An 18,517-nucleotide genomic window follows, 5' to 3' on the forward strand; every position below is an offset into this window, starting at 1 on the left:
AATTCACTGAACGCTTCACGCATAGCCCTCCTTACGCTGACTTTGACATCGTTTAGCTTCTGTTTGTCTGAGAGGTTTTGGCTGCGTTTAAACTTGGAGTGAAGCTCTCTTTGCTTTCGCAGTAGTTTCCTAACTTTGTTGTTGTACCACGGTGGGTTTTTCCCGTCCCTCACAGTTTTACTCGGCACGTACCTGTCTAAAACGCATTTTACGATTGCCTTGAACTTTTTCCATAAACACTCAACATTGTCAGTGTCGGAACAGAAATTTTCGTTTTGATCTGTTAGGTAGTCTGAAATCTGCCTTCTATTACTCTTGCTAAACAGATAAACCTTCCTCCCTTTTTTTGTATTCCTATTAACTTCCATATTCAGGGATGCTGAAACGGCCTTATGATCACTGATTCCCTGTTCTGCACATACAGAGTCGAAAAGTTCGGGTCTGTTTGTTATCAGTAGGTCCAAGATGTTATCTCCACGAGTCGGTTCTCTGTTTAATTGCTCAAGGTAATTTTCGGATAGTGCACTCAGTATAATGTCACTCGATGCTCTGTCCCTACCACCCGTCCTAAACATCTGAGTGTCCCAGTCTATATCTGGTAAATTGAAATCTCCACCTAAGACTATAACATGCTGAGAAAATTTATGTGAAATGTATTCCAAATTTTCTCTCAGTTGTTCTGCCACTAATGCTGCTGAGTCGGGAGGTCGGTAAAAGGAGCCAATTATGAACCTAGCTCGGTTGTTGAGTGTAACCTCCACCCATAATAATTCACAGGAACTATCCACTTCTACTTCACTACAGGATAAACTACTACTAACAGCGACGAATACCCCACCACCGGTTGCATGCAATCTATCCTTTCTAAACACCGTCTGTACCTTTGTAAAAATTTCGGCAGAATTTATCTCTGGCTTCAGCCAGCTTTCTGTACCTATAACGATGTCAGCTTCGGTGCTTTCTATCAGCGCTTGAAGTTCCGGTACTTTACCAACGCAGCTTCGACAGTTGACAATTACAATACCGATTGCTGCTTGGTCCCCGCATGTCCTGACTTTGCCCCGCACCCGTTGAGGCTGTTGCCCTTTCTGTACTTGCCCAAGGCCATCTAACCTAAAAAACCGCCCAGCCCACGCCACACAACCCCTGCTACCCATGTAGCCGCTTGTTGCGTGTAGTGGACTCCTGACCTATCCAGCGGAACCCTGGCCTCTCAACAGATACCCCTTCGTTGTGGTTGCACCTACGGTACGGCCATCTGTATCGCTGAGGCACGCAAGCCTCCCCACCAACGGCAAGGTTAATGGTTCATGGGGGGGCATAGCATCACTAATATTGCGAGACTTTTTATTCTGGCTGAGACCCTGGCGGATCTTGTCCACATTCAGCTTCTTGCAGGATTGTATTTATTAGTCTTATAGCATCGCCAAAAACTAATAAAACTGCAAGATTTATTTCGTTCGGATATCGTAGTTATAATTACGTGTATTCGCTCCACCTGGGAGTGCTGCCCCACTGAAAATGTCCACACAAAAGCACAAGTTGTAAAAGCATAATGGTTGGGTGAGGAGTGAGCTTTATTTATTATTGGTCTAGAGAGTAAAGGGGATGGGTATGAAGTGCTTGGCGCTTAAACTGTTAGCAGCGTTTATCTGCAACAGCGTCCACCGATTTCCTCTGGTGAATGTGAAGGTGTCTGCAAGTTATGACTGTTTTGCCTAGGCAGTATGCTTTTTCCATGAATGACTGACTGCCTTTTGTGTGAGCCACGAGACCGGAGACAATTATACATATAATTATGAAACTTTGTCTACCATGACTGGGGAGATGGTATGGCTCTGTGTTTGGCAGACATGTGGAAGTCTCTCATTTGCAGCTGTTTACTCAGTGAAGGCTGTGGCCATTTGAACAGTTTGATACCTTACCAGCTGCAGCCGCTCGAAGAGTTTCATACCTTACCAGCATCTCACTTGGCACATTGGACCTGTGATTGCTGGGGAAAGCTGCTTGTAATCTAGATGCGTATTTATAAAAGTCTTTGATATTTCTATGGACATGTTGGGATCTGTTTGCCATTATTACCATGAGTGGAAGATCACTTGCTCAAAACTGATAAAGGAGCAGTTTCTTTCATGTCAGCCACCAGACCGGAGAAGATTACACCACAACTTTCTCAGTCACTGGTGGTTTGGAGGGTACTGTTCGTTGCTACAGCCCACATATCAGAATTTGAGGGGTGGGCTGTCCCGCAGGCGTCGAAGTACTGGTCAGCTGTATCTCTAGATCAATATTTTTTGTAGCACTGTGCATCACATGTAGTACCTTTGGTTAGAAGCATCAGACTTTTACTATGACATACAAAATCTAGTAATGAAGTGGTGGTTTGGCAGGGATTTATCTGTCGGGGCGTGGTATCTCTTATACATACAATATCTCTGATTAGAAATCGGGTGTTCTTTAGAATGTGCTATGACGTCATTAACATGACGTTATGCCAATAATTTCTACGAATGTGTTCATTCGGAGCACTTATACTGTGACATCACACACACACACACACACACTAGTAATGGAGAGTATGTTTTCGTTTCTAACACACACACTATGACATCACACACACACTAGTAACTGAATGGTGGCTTAGCAATGATAAATAAATTAGGCCTATGCTGCATTGTATTAGAGTGAGAGCATCATGGAGTTGACACAACACAATGTGGCGTTCGTGTGGTGTCGTGATGTGTCGTGACATCATGATGTCGAGACATGATGTGGCGTGGTGTTGATATGACAACGAGACTCATCTCACATAATTGGATAAAATGTGTGAAATTGTGGAAAATACTGTAAAATGAGATTACTTACATATCTACTTTGGTATGGTGTTGCTGGAGTCTCAAATGATGAAATATTAAATTATTTTTAACAAATAGGCCTCAACTGACGTAATTTGGTATTAACAAATACACACAGCCTACAATCTCTTCCTGTGGTGTCCCCTCAAATATTTCAGTTACATAAGATAAAGATGACAAGGGTGTGCTATAACAGCAATGACAAATAATTCGAACACATGCTGCATTTTGTTTGGCTGAGAGGATCATGACACTGATGCGACATTAGGAACAGTGGGCTGGATCTTACGTAATTGTATAAAATACGAGAAATGTGGAAAAATACGTCGGATTGTGAAAAACCTGGAAAAATGATAGAATGGGTGAAAAATACATAAAATTGGGGAAAATACAAACCTCTGTAGAAAGTATGGATAAATACATAAAATTGTGAAAGAATAAGAGCATTTACATATCTGCCAGGTTGTGGTCTCTGCTAGCGCCTCGAGTGATATAATATTAAACTATTATTAACAAATAGAACTCAAGTGATGGGACTTCATGTAATTTGTTACTAACGAATAAACACAGCCTGATCATCTCCATACACTACTCAGCTCTTGAGTGAACTGCACCGAACCAAGTGTCCTAATTATAAAGGATGAAGATGGGAAGGTGGAAGGGGTTCAAATGGATCAAATGGCTCTAAGCGCTATGGGACTTAACATCTGAGGTCATCAGTCCCCTAGACTTAGAACTACTTAAACCTAACTAACCTAAGGACATCACACACATCCATGCCCAAGGCAGGATTCGAACCTGCGACCGTAGCAGCAGCGCGGTTCCGGACTGAAGCGCCTAGAACCGCTCGGCCACAGCGGCCGACGGTGGAAGGGGAAGATGAGATGCTTGATCCTCATTGTTCCAGGGGGAAGAGAGGGGTTTCTCGCCGTTTTATTCAAAAATGTTCAAATGTGTATGAGTTCTTAAGGGAACAAACTGCAGAGGTCATCGGTCCGTAGATTTACACACTACTTAAAGTAACCTATGCTAAGAACAATACACACACACCCACGCCCGAGGGAGGACTCGAACCTCTGGCGAGAAGGGCCGTGCAGTCAGTGACATGGTACCTCTAACCACGCAGCCACTCCATGCCGCCATTTTATTCATTATCTGAGAGGAGTTCTCACCAATTTTATGTCATGACCAGTACCGGGTCCACTTGCATAAGGAGTTTGGGCAAGAGAATGTGACCGATATCGATTTACATTATGACCTTGAATAAAACTAGCACAGTTGCCTAGGAGGTTCCTCTGGGTGACCATGATCAATTCCTGTAATTCCTAGTGGTGTACAAGAGAGAGGGAGTGGGGTGGGGGGGGGGGGGGGGTCGGGGCACCTAGATGCCCAGGTGTGTAACACAACATCGGATGTGCTTATCAGTGTAACATGATATACAAGGTCATCTGAAACATTCACTGCTATCCTACTCCCCTTACTATGACCTCTGATTGTGGAAAAGGTTTCCTTTCAATTCTAGTATGAGAGGTTATTTCACATTGTGACACCACCCGCTGGATGAAAACTGCCTACCACCCACAGGAGAATGGCTTTATGGAACGCTTTAATAAGACATTGGTAGATATGGTAGATATGCTCTGAATGTACTTTGTTTCCGAACAAAGAGATTGGATTACGATACGGCCCATCATGACATTTGTATACAACACTGCATAGCAAGACACTACATGCTTCACACTGCTCTTTTTGCTCCACAGTCACAAAGCCTGAACGGCATTGGATACATTGTTCCCATTTCAACCAGACAGTACTCACTATGACTACGTGAAACACATCATTCCAAGGACCAAAAAAGTGAGATGCGAAGCACCAGCCAGTAGGATACCGCCTGGGAGACTTGGTACAGAATTTTGTTCCTGTGTGGAAAGTGGGAGTATCAGAAAGTTACTAAGACACTACTTTGTACTGTATTATGTCCTTCTTCGTTTGTTGGATGCCACATATCAAGTCGAAGATTATGACCCTTCATCAAGAAGACAAAACGAAAGACGTATTATCCATGTCCTCCAAATAAAGATCTACTACAGTCTTGAGGAACAGATCAACAATGGGTTGCAGGGATAGCCCGCTCCTGGGCTGGAAACCCCTACTGTTTGTCAGGAGAAAGCTGGTGACCCAGTACAACATCACCAAGTATAATAAAATGGATTAAATATTACTTCTTTTTTTCTCCAAATTCATCTCCTTGCCATAGCTTTGGTGGTGGTTAGTGACTCATCAAGCCAGCGAGGAATCTGCTGAACTCAGTGGCTGACTCAGGCTGCCGTATCTCACTGTGTCAACACTGTGCTACGGCCTGTGATGGCTAGTAAGTGGGTTGCTACACCGTGTGTGGATTGCGCCTTGCCGCTAGCTCTGCTTGGAGATGGCAATGACCATGGAGTGTATGTACTGTGTCTCACACATTCTTAGAGTGCTCCATCCTTCTCAGGTCATTGCTTGTGTTATCCCATCACATGGACTGTGATGTCAGATTCTCTGAGGTGGTGCTGAATACTGATCTTGGCCTGTCAGTTCAATAGGCCATGTGACCCAGGCAAAGGTGGAGTTTAGAGCAGTTAGGCTGGAACGAAGCTGGTAGGCCCCTGGACTATACTTCAGTGATGCCTAGTACTGGAGGCTGGCTTCTATCATCTGTGGCTATGAATCAGTGGTCATCTCTCAAAGTAGCAGGACTATGTCTGGTACTGGAACAATCTCATACACAAGATGTTACAATACAAAAATCAGAGAATCTAGTGCAGATGGTATGAGTGCCATCGGTCCTACTGATCGACCGACTCCAGTGTAACAAGGTGGATTATTCACGACATCGAGGAGAGGCTTTGCTTTTCACATCATTCATCATCACCAAAACGGTTCTGCACTTTACATCTTGTCAGTGGTCTTCTGTTCTTCAACATGTGTTTAACAAATTCGTTTCAGTGCCTTAACTGCTTTTTAAACGCCTGAGAGATGTTTTTGCATCCTCCTTAGCATTTCGTATGTAATTGTTACAAGAGTAATGGAGCCAGGTTGATCTTCACTCGTCTAACCCTCCCACTCACAAACAGAAGTATTAGTGATGTGCTCTTGCTGCCTAACTAACTGTGTAACAATGTTTACACCTAGTCGTCAGCTCATGATGGTACTTGCATGGGCTTGAGAAATGCCATTCTGTCTGGACTAAGAAAATTTCACTCTAATATTAGCTTACTATCTTGATGCATAACAGGGGCTTCTCATTCAAGGAAGCTGGAGATCCACTCGATGATTACGGAGCTTCAATGGGAAGCACTACCTTCAGTGCTTATCATAATGAAGAGAATGTTTAAAAAATGGCTGGAATGTGAGGATCCTCCTGTGCAGCCATACAGAGGACCATTGACAAGATACAGATCCAAGATGCTGTAGTCAGCTACAGTGAAAACGTCTCAAACAGTAGGATGGGCAATTAGTTAGTTACATGCTCAATGCATCATTTTTTAAGATTACCATCTGGTTCTTCTATATAAATGGCACAATGAAATTTTATTTATAGGTTCACTTCAAGTCCCACTACACGTTTTACCTCATGGTTAAGAATGCGACTTCAGTTGTTCTAAGCAAACACCTGAGAAACTATTATAAACACAGGTAGAGATCGACCTTTTACCAAACTTCTTAAACAACTTAATTACATGCACAATGGATAATATTAATGGGCCGAGTTACCATGAAGTTATATGTAAATTAAGTGGGAGCTTGTAATCTTATCATTGGCATTGGCATAGGTTCATTCATTAACTCATTCATTGAACTCTGTTGCAACTATTAATTCAATAATAGTGACAATCGTTTAAATTATGGGATGAAACTAGATTCATTACGATTTGCCAAAGAAGGGGTTTCAACAATTTTACAAAATTTAGTTTGCTGAAAATTTGCATTTATTTATATTAAAACTGGAAAAACAGTAGCTGTAAAATTTATAATGCTTTCTATGCAATATATTCTACACATTTTGAATTACCTTGACGGTACAGCTGCGGAATTTACAAGCAATGGTCTCACGAGGTACATGATTATGATCACGCATGCCTTCTCTTAGAAAATAATGGAAAGGAAACTGAACGATTCACTCAACTACACTTTACACACCAATTCAACTATGTGTACATGCAATTGGAGCAGTATAGGGAGTCCACCAAGATCTACTTGAAAGTGGCCAGCAAATTTCTGCAAAGTCATCAAGTGCCCACGTATTAATTGTCTGGTTCATTACCAGTACAGTGAAACCTCTAATTACGCAAAAATATGGAATTTACTTTCTGCATTGAACAATGGAATACTTATTTATTAACTTTGGTGCAACATGTGGATATGTAGCTAAATCCAGGGAGTGGAACAGGTATTACTGTTGGCCTTACCATGGAACTCAGATCTGATGTAAAAGATTACTTTAATGCAGAAAAATTTGTAAAACTGTACACAATTACGAGAAGATACGTGATGGGTGCAACACTTCAACACAGTCGGTTCATTTCTAAAAAATCTCTAAAATTACTAAGCTTCCCAGCTAAAATGAATCACTGGTTGTAATTGAATCTCAAATAGTATGGATCAGCACTACAACTCTTTACATAGGATTGAAGAAGTGGAATTAACTTTTCCATAACGTAAGTAACACAACATGTGGTCATACAGAGGCACAAATAACACTACAAAAACAATTAAAATTCTGATGTGCTGTTTGAGGCTTTCCCGGCGCTGCATCTGCTTGATAGGTTCCCGGGATTTACGCCGGATAATATTGTAGAAACCGCACAATATTTCAGCGAGACAACTGCCCGCCATCTTCAGGTGCTACTGTCGCGTCGCTGAGAAGCGTGCCAATTTATATGCTGGCTTTCTAGAACAGCGCAGGCGCCAGCGGGGCATAACGTCATCGAAGACCAATCGTAGACAGCGTCGAATTCCAGAGCCCTCTGCTGGAGAAACGGGTCGCGGTCTGCGGAAGCGCGCCGCGGCGCGGGAAAATGCGGCCGGGAGCGACGGACCCCGTTCGCGCGCGCGAGGTGTTGGCGCGCGATTTAAGCATCTGCGCTAAGGCTTCCCATCTGCGTTGACTCGGTGCGGTTGCTAATCTGTGGCTGACGATTCCTTAGTGCCGCCAAGGCTGGCTCCCAGGCTTTGCTCAGGTGAAACCCCGTGTCTCTGTTTATTAGATCACTGCTTATACGTATTTCGAGCGCCTCTTTGATGATGGAGTCCCAGTATGTGGAAGCATGCGAGAGGATCTTGGTTTCTTCATAATTCATGCAGTGTCCCGTGTCAAGGTAATGTTCAGCAACCGCAGGTTGCTCTGGCTGACCCAACCTCGTGTGACGTTTATGTTCGTCGCATCTGTCTTTGACCGTACGACACGTCTGGCCAATATAAGATTTCCCACATTGGCACGGGATTTTGTATATTCCTGGTCTCCTCAGGCCGAGGTTGTCTTTAACAGAGCCCAGCATTGATTTCACTTTTGCTGGAGGCCGGAAAACACATTTAATCCGGTATTTCTTGAAAATTCTGCCCACCTTAAAAGACACGCCACCGACATACGGTAGAAAAATCAACCCCGTGGTGTTATCTGCTTCTTCAGGTTGTTCTTGAGGTTTGGAGCGTGCTGGTCGAAACGCGTTCCGGATCTGCTTCTCGGAGTACCCGTTCTGGGCAAATACAGAGCGGAGATGGCTGAGCTCTGCCGATAAGCTGTCTTGATCTGAGATGGCTCTAGCCCTATGCACTAGCGTCCGTAATACACCGCTGCGCTGTGAGGGATGATGACAGATCGTAACTTGTAAATACAAGTCTGTGTGGGTAGGCATCCGGAACACACTGTGACCTAAGGAGCCGTCTCCTTTTCTACGCACCAAAACATCCAGAAACGGGAGCTCACCATCTTTTTCTACCTCCATGGTAAAACAGATACTTGGATGGAGGGAGTTCAGATGTTCCAGGAAAGAAGGAAACGTTGCCGTTCCATGCGGCCATACCAGAAACGTATCATCTACATATCTCCAAAAACATTTGGGTTTCAGAACCGCCGTCTGAAGTGCTTTGTCCTCGAAATCTTCCATAAAAAGATTTGCTACTATGGGAGACAAAGGGCTACCCATAGCAACATCATCAGTCTGCTCGAAATACTGGTTGTTAAATAAAAAGTAAGTCGAGGTAAGCACATGTTTGAAAAGGTGTAAGACGTCCTCTTCCAGCTTGGCTCCTATAAGTTGTAATGAGTCCATCAGAGGCACCCGTGTGAACAAGGAAACCACATCGAAACTCACTAGTAAGTCTGTAGATTCAAGACGCAGGTTCTTCATTCACCGTATAAAATCTTCTGAGTTTCGAATATGGTGTTCACATTTCCCCACCATGGGACTCAGAAGAGAAGCCAGATGTTTAGCTAGATGGTATGTTGGGGCACCTATATTACTAACGATAGGGCGAAGCGGAACATTCTCCTTATGTATCTTTTTTCACCTGAGCAAAGCCTGGGAGCCAGCCTTGGCGGCACTAAGGAATCGTCAGCCACAGATTAGCAACCGCACCGAGTCAACGCAGATGGGAAGCCTTAGCGCAGATGCTTAAATCGCGCGCCAACACCTCGCGCGCGCGAACGGGGTCCGTCGCTCCCGGCCGCATTTTCCCGCGCCGCGGCGCGCTTCCGCAGACCGCGACCCGTTTCTCCAGCAGAGGGCTCTGGTATTCGACGCTGTCTACGATTGGTCTTCGATGACGTTATGCCCCGCTGGCGCCTGCGCTGTTCTAGAAAGCCAGCATATAAATTGGCACGCTTCTCAGCGACGCGACAGTAGCACCTGAAGATGGCGGGCAGTTGTCTCGCTGAAATATTGTGCGGTTTCTACAATATTATCCGGCGTAAATCCCGGGAACCTATCAAGCAGATGCAGTGCCGGGAAAGCCTCAAACAGCACATCTGGTACCTCTACGGGGAGGAGATGGTTAACGCAGTACGTGAGTTCGATAAACTCCGCAACAAAACGGAGAGACTGTTGTGCTCTCTCGCGTTCTTACTGAGATGTCGGGACCAGCAAACTACAACAACTTTCGCCAAGTTTACCCATTATGTGGACTCTGCGGAGGCCAGGAGAATTAAACAACGAGCAAGCAGGGCACTGGTGAGAGAAAGAATCCGTTATACTAGATGAGTATTAGACCAAGTCTCCAGAAGCCTGCTCTCACTTCACCTAAAGATCTCGTCGGGTCTGTCAGCGGATTCCTGGGAGTGGGTGGACAGTTCTACTTGGGCGTTTTCGGACTGGGTGCGGCAGCAAATCACAGCGCGTCAACGCCTTACACATCGGTCATTGCAAGAAGAGAAATTTAGCAGACGGACTGTGTTTAATCTCACAGATAAACCACTGAGTGACGCTGCAATGTCAGTGTTAGAAAAGGGACTTAATTTTGCTCCTACTCCCAAGACCTTGCCCATCAAGGAGTTCATCAGTGCCGTTGAACAAGGTGTTTTAAAACTTCCGAATGATGCTGCTGAAGAAATAAGGCGAGAGGCTTGTAGATCAATAACCAGGATGCCTGTACCCAAGCAGAACGTCACCATTGAAGAAAGAAGAGCGCTCCATTCTTTAAAAGAAGACAATGATACAGTAATTTTACCAGCTGACAAGGGTAACGCCACTGTTCTTATGCCTGCTACATCTTATTTTGGCAAGATGATGGACCTACTACAGGATACAGCGTATCGTCGACTCCAGAAAGATCCAACGGATGCCGTACAACGGAGGACATCCGCTCTCCTCAAATCCAGCCAACTTCCTGGCCATCTGAAGAAGAGTTTATGAGAACGAGCGCCAGTTCCGCCACGACTTTATGGCCTACCTAAGATACGACGAAATAATACATTCTGATACATTCCTTTGTTACCCAAACGTGAAGAGCTGCACCCAGCTGCATCCGCTCATCTATCCAGGTCCCACTAGACTGGGACACGGCGTGCTCCCCGACAAGAGCTCTCCCATTCAAACTTCGGTGGTAGGGGTACGGCGACCACACCTGTCAACCTGACGACTTTCACTCTGCCAGCTACGTTATCATTGGTGCTACCTGCCGTTAGGTGAACTTGCCCATCAGGTTAAGCTGACATTGCCTCTACACTACTTTGTCTACCTCTGGTGCGTCCTTATCCCGCCACATTCTACCTCATACGATCACTCATACCAGGATGGAGAAGAAGAGAACGAGAAGTGAGAGAGAGACTTCAACTTTTCATTCACCAGGCGACGTGTATCAATGAAAAGTACGAAACAGTTATTGATATCACAGTTATCGAATCAAAACTATTATTACTTGAAAGTGACACACCTGAATTTGAACGATTATTTAATCGAAATGATATGAAACGGGTCAGTTGACATCAGTTGTATACATACTTAGTATTAACATGAATGGATACATTATTTTTTTAGTCCTACTTACGCAACTTCATTTAAAAACTAAATTTGTCCATATAATAGAACGAGTTGTCCAGGAGAAATGATTTTATGTTAGATTTAACACTTGCTTTGCTATTTGTGAGACATTTTATGTACTAGGGCAAATGATCAAAAATTTTTATTGCTGCAAGTTGAGCTGCTTTCTGAGCCACTGACAATTTCACTAATGGGTAACAAAGATAATTTTCTCCCCTAGTGTTGTAGCTGTGGAAATTACTGCTCTTCTCAGATGTGATGTATCGTTTATGACGATGTCCAATGGCGAAGACATATATTATGATGGGGCAGTTAAAATGCCTAATTACTTGAAGATGTACTTATATAACGACTGTGGCTGAACACCACATATTCTCCTTACTGCTCTCTTATGTGTAATTAGTACTTTCTATTTAAGTGGTGAGTTACCCCAGAAAATGATTCCATAAGACATTATTGAATGAAAATATGCAAAATATGTCTGGAGGTTAATTTGTTTATTACCAAGATGAGCAATTATATGAAGTATCTGAAATTAATTTTTTGAGAAACTGAGTAATACGCTTCTCCCAGTTAAGTTTTCATCAGTATATACACTGACAAATCTGGATCTTTCTGCCATGCTTACTGACTCTTGTTCATGTGCTACATCACTTAGTGGTTGTACAGAATTGAACGTAGTGTTTTCTCAAAAGTAAGATAGAGTCCATCTTCAGAGAACCTCTTAATAATTCTCTGAAATATGTCATTAACAACCTCTTCAATTGCTCTCTCTCCAATGGTATTTATTGTAACACTAATATCATGCGATTTGCTTTTTCAATGTTAAGTGGAATCTCATTTACATACATAGGGGGATAGATGTAGATCCAAAATTGAACTCCATGGGACTCCCTTCATGATTTCTCCCAGTCACTAAAATTTTCTACCTTGCCAACAACCCTTGTATTATTCAGCAAAACTTTTTGCTCTCGTTTGGTAAGTATGATTCAAACTTAATGCATATAAAGCCATCGATTCCATAAAACTTAAGGGTTTACGAGTATAAGATGATCTCCACAATCAATATGCCTTTGGAAGATCAGAAAAAATTCCAGCTGGTGATATTTTATTATTTAAAACTTATAATATTTGATGGGTGAATAAATAAGTAGTGTTTTCAGTCAAGCAACCCTCCTGGAATCCAATCTGTGATATGCTAAATAATAGTTTTCAATTTAATGGGAGACTACTCTTGAGTACATTATTTTTTCGAGTATTTTGGAAAAATATGTGTATGTGGAATTCTGACTACAATGGCGACAATTTTTAAGTTTTTCTTCTCACATTTCTTACAAAGCAGTTTAACGATTGCATACTTCAGTCTGCCTTAAAAAATTCCCTGTGCCAGTAATGCATTATGTATACCACTGAAGACATTACTTATCAAGTTACAGCAACTTTTCAAATTTCCGTTTCAGACCACACCAACACCATATGAGCTTTTGTATTTTAGAAGTTTTATAATTCTGTTGATTTAATTGCAGGATGTTTATGATAATTCTAGTTTGATTCAAGCCTGGAATGACATTTTTAATGTATCCCCTTAGTTCGTCAACTAAACTACTTAATTACACTTGTGCTGCTACATTTAGAAAATAACTATTAAAAGTACTCACAATTTGTGAATTATCAATCAGAACATTGTCATTTAGTATAACTGTTATCATGTCTTGTACAATGACTGGCTGCCCTGTCTCCTGTTTGACAAAAAAAAAAAAACAAATAGTTTCAATCTTATTTCCTGTATTATTAATCTCTGTCAGGACATTTATACTTTTGGGCATTTTAACGACTTTCCTTTAAACACTACACTATTTTCTGTAGTAAATACGTTTCTCTCTTCCTCTCATTTGAGACTTTAATTCGCTCATTCTCAAGGAAAGGGACCAATGGATCAAGCAGTGGGCCATGCAGTATGGAATGGTGGCTAGCATCAGTGAGTGGGGTGCTGTGGGTTGCAGTTTAAACACATCCACCAGCAATTATTTATTGTTTAGTGTGTATCATTTCTGGAAGGTTCTCAAAATTTCATATGTTTCCGATGTTGGTACATTTTGGAATATTCTGTGTTTGTATAGATAGTAGCACTCCCTGCCCAGGGGTTCACGTCTCATCCAGCTGTACACTGATTTTCCTAATTAATGCGTTTTCAATGCTAAGTGTTGTACTTCATTCATGACCCTGCATTTGGATTTGGACTTGAGTGTGATTACCATGTGACTTTGTTGTTATCACATTTCGAAGTATGCAGGCATCTGATGGTAATCTTAGAAAGGTGGTATGGTAATCTTAGAGAAGTGGTAAGACTAGGTTTTACAAGTTTCAAGCATACAATTACCATTCCTGGAAGGCTGCATAATATTCTGACGGTGTATCTTTCAAACAAACATAATCGCAATAAATTAAAAATTATGTTTTGTATATAGTTGGTCGTTGTCTTCCCACAAAAATGTGTAGTCCTCTTGCAGTAATTGTGTGATTCAGAGACTAAAATGTCTATTTTACACATTCAAACTGATGATGCCATGTGTGGGCCAGCCCATTGAAAATTTTCTTGGCCCACCCTCTGATCCAGCCAGTTAAGACAGACAAGTTTCAGAATCAAAGTCCAAGGTGAAACTTTATTTCATAAATTTAAAATAAATTGTATTCATTTATAAGCATGTGGACATTCAGTCTGTTAATTTGTTAAACAATGTTGTATTGTCCCATATTAAATCCATAAAATATAACAGAAACATCTGAAGTTGATTTTATGATCAAAAGTTACATCGACCTATCCATTGATCAGTACATGCAGAACAACAAGCAAATGAACTAGTCAATTGATTCATTGAATGAATAATTCTTACCCAATTTCTGTTTTGTGTTTGGGCATATATTTTATACTTTGCATTCATAGTCAACAATAACAGCATTTTTTTGTATCATCATAGTCTGTTTCGTTTTCTGTAGTTAACTGTATGTGTTACTGAAAGCAAACATAGTAACATGGCAAAACAGTCTATAACATCCAATTCCTTCAGTCGATTTCAAAAAGTTATTGAAGCAAATAAGGACATTACAGCATCCCTGCCTGTAACTGCAGAGGTTAGTTTTCATGATCCAGAAAGTTAAGTAGGAAATATTGTGTTTTATGATGATCAAACAGAAGCAGGAAAGCAATTAAAAGAGTTGTAAAATGAAAAGATCAGTGAAAACAAAGATAAATATTTATTTTCTATGCAACTCTAAGCTATCTGCTTCAATTTGTGATACATTGAAGAATCATGCTGATGAATGAAAAAAACCTCTATTAAGGCATTTTCCTTTTCGCTTATTTGGAGACACAAGAAGAAAGTTGTTGAAGGTTGGAACAAAATTAATCCATCTCTTGAATGTAATATCATAAATAATTACGCATTTTGTTTTCTACGTCGATTTTTCCACCCTACACTCAAGACACAAAAAGTGAAATGGAAGTGAGGGTTTCACTAAACAGAAAAGAGCAACAGAGTCTAATTCTAGTTTTAAGTTGTATAAGGATAATTTCACATACAAAAGGTCTGTAGTTGGTAGGTAGTCTCACAAAAATTTAAAATGTGTGCCTGGACAGAACGTTTCGGTTGCTGCTCTGCTAGCAGAAACATGTGCTCTAGAAATACATGTAAATGGAGGATGCATGGATTCCTGGAGAACCAACGAATTAAAGTATCATCTAAAAGGAAGAGAGAAATGTATTTACTACAAAAAATAGTGTAGTATTTAAAGGAAAGTCATTAAAATGCCCGGAAGTATGATGAACTTTGATACAAAGTCCATCAAGGAACAGCCCAACGAAGTTATAATCAATCGAAAAACAGTGCAAATAATTGAATTTTTTAATTAATGGAACTTACAGGGAAAAAATACAAATGTTAGGAAAAAACTTGAATATAAAAGGAAAAAATACACAAATCATGATATACAAAATGAAACTATTAGCAACATGAGCAATACCATGATATTACATTTCTTACTTGAAGTGAAAGAGTCCAGTACATGGCTGATCGCCAATGGAGTGTTCAAAAATGGGACAACAGTCAATTATATTGATTATTATATCATTTTGATATTATTGAGGTGGAAGCATACACAAACAGTTTCTAGGCTTTGAGCATGCAAGAAAAAGGAGTGGTTGATTCTTCTTTGTTAGTCTGCATTAAAAAGCCACCGAATTATAGAGTAAATTTAAATTACTGTGTTGCACAAACATATGATAGAGCTGGAGTTAGGAGTGGTTCTTGTGCATGTGTTCAATCTCTTTTAAGTGGGGGAGTCCCACAAGTCATCTATACACAAGGTATGAACCATAAGTTAAATCTTGTTATAGTAGCAATATGCACAGGGATGAAGTCAGTTAAAGATTTTTTCATGATGCTGCAGGGACTTTGTGTTTACAAGTGGGTCTGCAGTGCATAAAATGTTTGTTGATACACAAATAAAAATTAGAATTGGAAAAGTGGAATGTAGTGTGAAGGTAAACTTTTCTTTCATCTTTCATTTATGCCTGTTCACATGTTTGCCAGGGAAATGCAAGTCACTATTTGAATTTGTTGTGTCCCAGGTAGAAACTATGAAGTGGAAAGACAGGATTAATTACAACTTGCAAGATTTAGTCTGATAACGAGGTGAAACATAACTCAGTGTAATCACCAGTGTCCAGGTCTGTAGCCAAAATTCATCTCCTGTAAACACTATCACAGTAACAGCGTCGCAACTGAGAGGAACCCTGCTCCACACTCCAGGAGGCCCACTAGACGACTATCCTTCCGGACCACAAAGACGCGACTTAATCACATGGTACTGCCTCCTAAGTGGCTCCGTCGACTCCATCAGTATGACTGCTACTTCTCTAGTGACTCCCCCACTGTGAGCATTTTGAAGCATGTCGCACTTCTGCCACTGGAGTGCTGGCACACAGTGCTTGAGAAGGCAGTGGCCGTGTCTTACATGCTGCAACCATGATGTATAATCACATGGCACAACAGATTTCCTTCAGCATTGGTATATTGTAGCTGCAATCAACTTAGTGCTGTGAAAACTCGATTGTTTGGACTAATTGTTGTCATGTCATTCGGATAATCGAAAATCCACATAACTGAATGTATGAAGAAAGTGATTTTTGTGCTATTAACTCTGGAAACACAACTTACAACACCCAAATATGCTTATCATTTAGGCATGCTGTTATATTGTTATCTTTCTAAGGATAGTTCACAACAATACATGATCGCTTTTGTAAAAAGTAACAATACAAAGCTTCTTGCAGAAGTTTATTTTTCAGTTACTTTGTTACTTTTCGATGTTTATTTTCATCTTCACTATTAAGTTTACAGGTGTACGTCAAAATTGAATCCATATTCTTTTTGACATCGTTTATTGCAGAAGCACCTATAGTGCACTTATTAGTACTTGCGACTGGCTTCTCCATTTTAATGAATCAGTAATATTCATTTTATCTTTAACAGATAACACCACACTCTTGCGCTTTGATATTTTTAAGCACAGACATGATACCACCCAGTGGCATAGCGATTCCTAACTGTCTAATTCAAACAATAGTGAAAAGCATAGGTCACAGATCGCATGGGGCATGAGCGGGTAGAGGCACATTGACATGTACGTGAAGGCGCAGACTCCACTCCAAGGATATTTCCTCATGGTTGACAATACGGATAATTTCCAGAATGAGATTTTCACTCTGCAGCGGAGTGTGCGCTGATATGAAACTTCCTGGCAGATTAAAACTGTGTGCCCGACCGAGACTCGAACTCGGGACCTTTGCCTTTCGCAGGCAAGTGCCCTACCATCTGAACTACCGAAGCACGACTCACGCCCGGTCATCACAGCTTTACTTCTGCCAGTATCTCGTCTCCTGCGAACCATGCAGGACTAGCACTCCTGAAAGAAAGGATATTGCGGAGACATGGCTTAGCCACAGCCTAGGGGAGGAAGTTTAATACGGATAATCTCAAATCTGTACAATTGAAGTCCAGATAATCGAGTCTTCACTGTAGAAGCTACAAGAGATTGTTTCAACGAAATGTGTGCAGCATCATCAGGTTTCACTCATGTGTGGTAAGAAAGTGTAGATGTGGTAATAAAAATAGGCGTTGCAGTCCCACAGATTCCTCTTCTCTTGACAGAATTCGAAAGTTACAAAATCCAGCAAGCATATTTGTGACATGCCAAATAAACCTGTACAAACAACTGATTTCAAATCTTTAGCATTTTATAAAGTTTTAGTATAATAGACAGTGAACCCCCCCCCCCCCCACATGAAGCATGGACCTTGCCATTTGTGGCGGAGGCTTGCATGTCTCAGCGATACAGATATAGGTGCAACCACAATGGAAGGGTATCTGTTGAGAGACCAGACAAATGTATGGTTCCTCTCAGTAGTTTCAGGGACAACAGTCAGGATCATTGACTGATCTGGCCTTGTAACATCAAGCAAAACGGCCTTGGTGTGCTGGTACTGTGAATGGCTGAAAGCTGTAATTTTTACCAAGGGCTTGCGACTCTACTGTACTGTTAAATGAAATATTACAGAGTAAAATATTACAGAGGTAAAATAGTCCCCCACTCAGGACTCTGTGTGGGGATTACCCAGGAGGATGTAGTTATCAGGAGAAACAAAACTGGCATTCTACAGATCAGAGTGTGGAATGTCAGATCCCTTAATTGGGCAGTTAAATTAGAAAATTTAAAAATGGAGATTGATAGGTTAGAGTTAGATATAGTGGGAATTAGAGAAGTTCGGTGGCAGGGGGAACAGTACTGTTGGTCAGGTGAATACAGGGCTATAAATACAAAATCAAATACAGCTAATGCTGGACTGGGTTTAATAATGAGTAAAAAAATAGGAATGTGGATAAGCTGCTATGAACAGCTTAGTGACCACATTACTGTATCCAAGATAGACATGAAGCCCATTCCCACCACAGTACTACAAGTTTATATGCCTCCTGCCTGAGGAGGAGATTGAGGAGATGTATGATGAGACAAAGGAAATTCTCCAGAGAGTTAAGGGAGCCGAAAATTTAATGGCCATTGAAGACTAGAATTCGATAGTAGGAA

The sequence above is a fragment of the Schistocerca nitens genome, chromosome 3 (genome assembly GCF_023898315.1).
Source record: "Schistocerca nitens isolate TAMUIC-IGC-003100 chromosome 3, iqSchNite1.1, whole genome shotgun sequence".
In the NCBI taxonomy this organism is placed as follows: Eukaryota; Metazoa; Arthropoda; class Insecta; order Orthoptera; family Acrididae; genus Schistocerca; species Schistocerca nitens.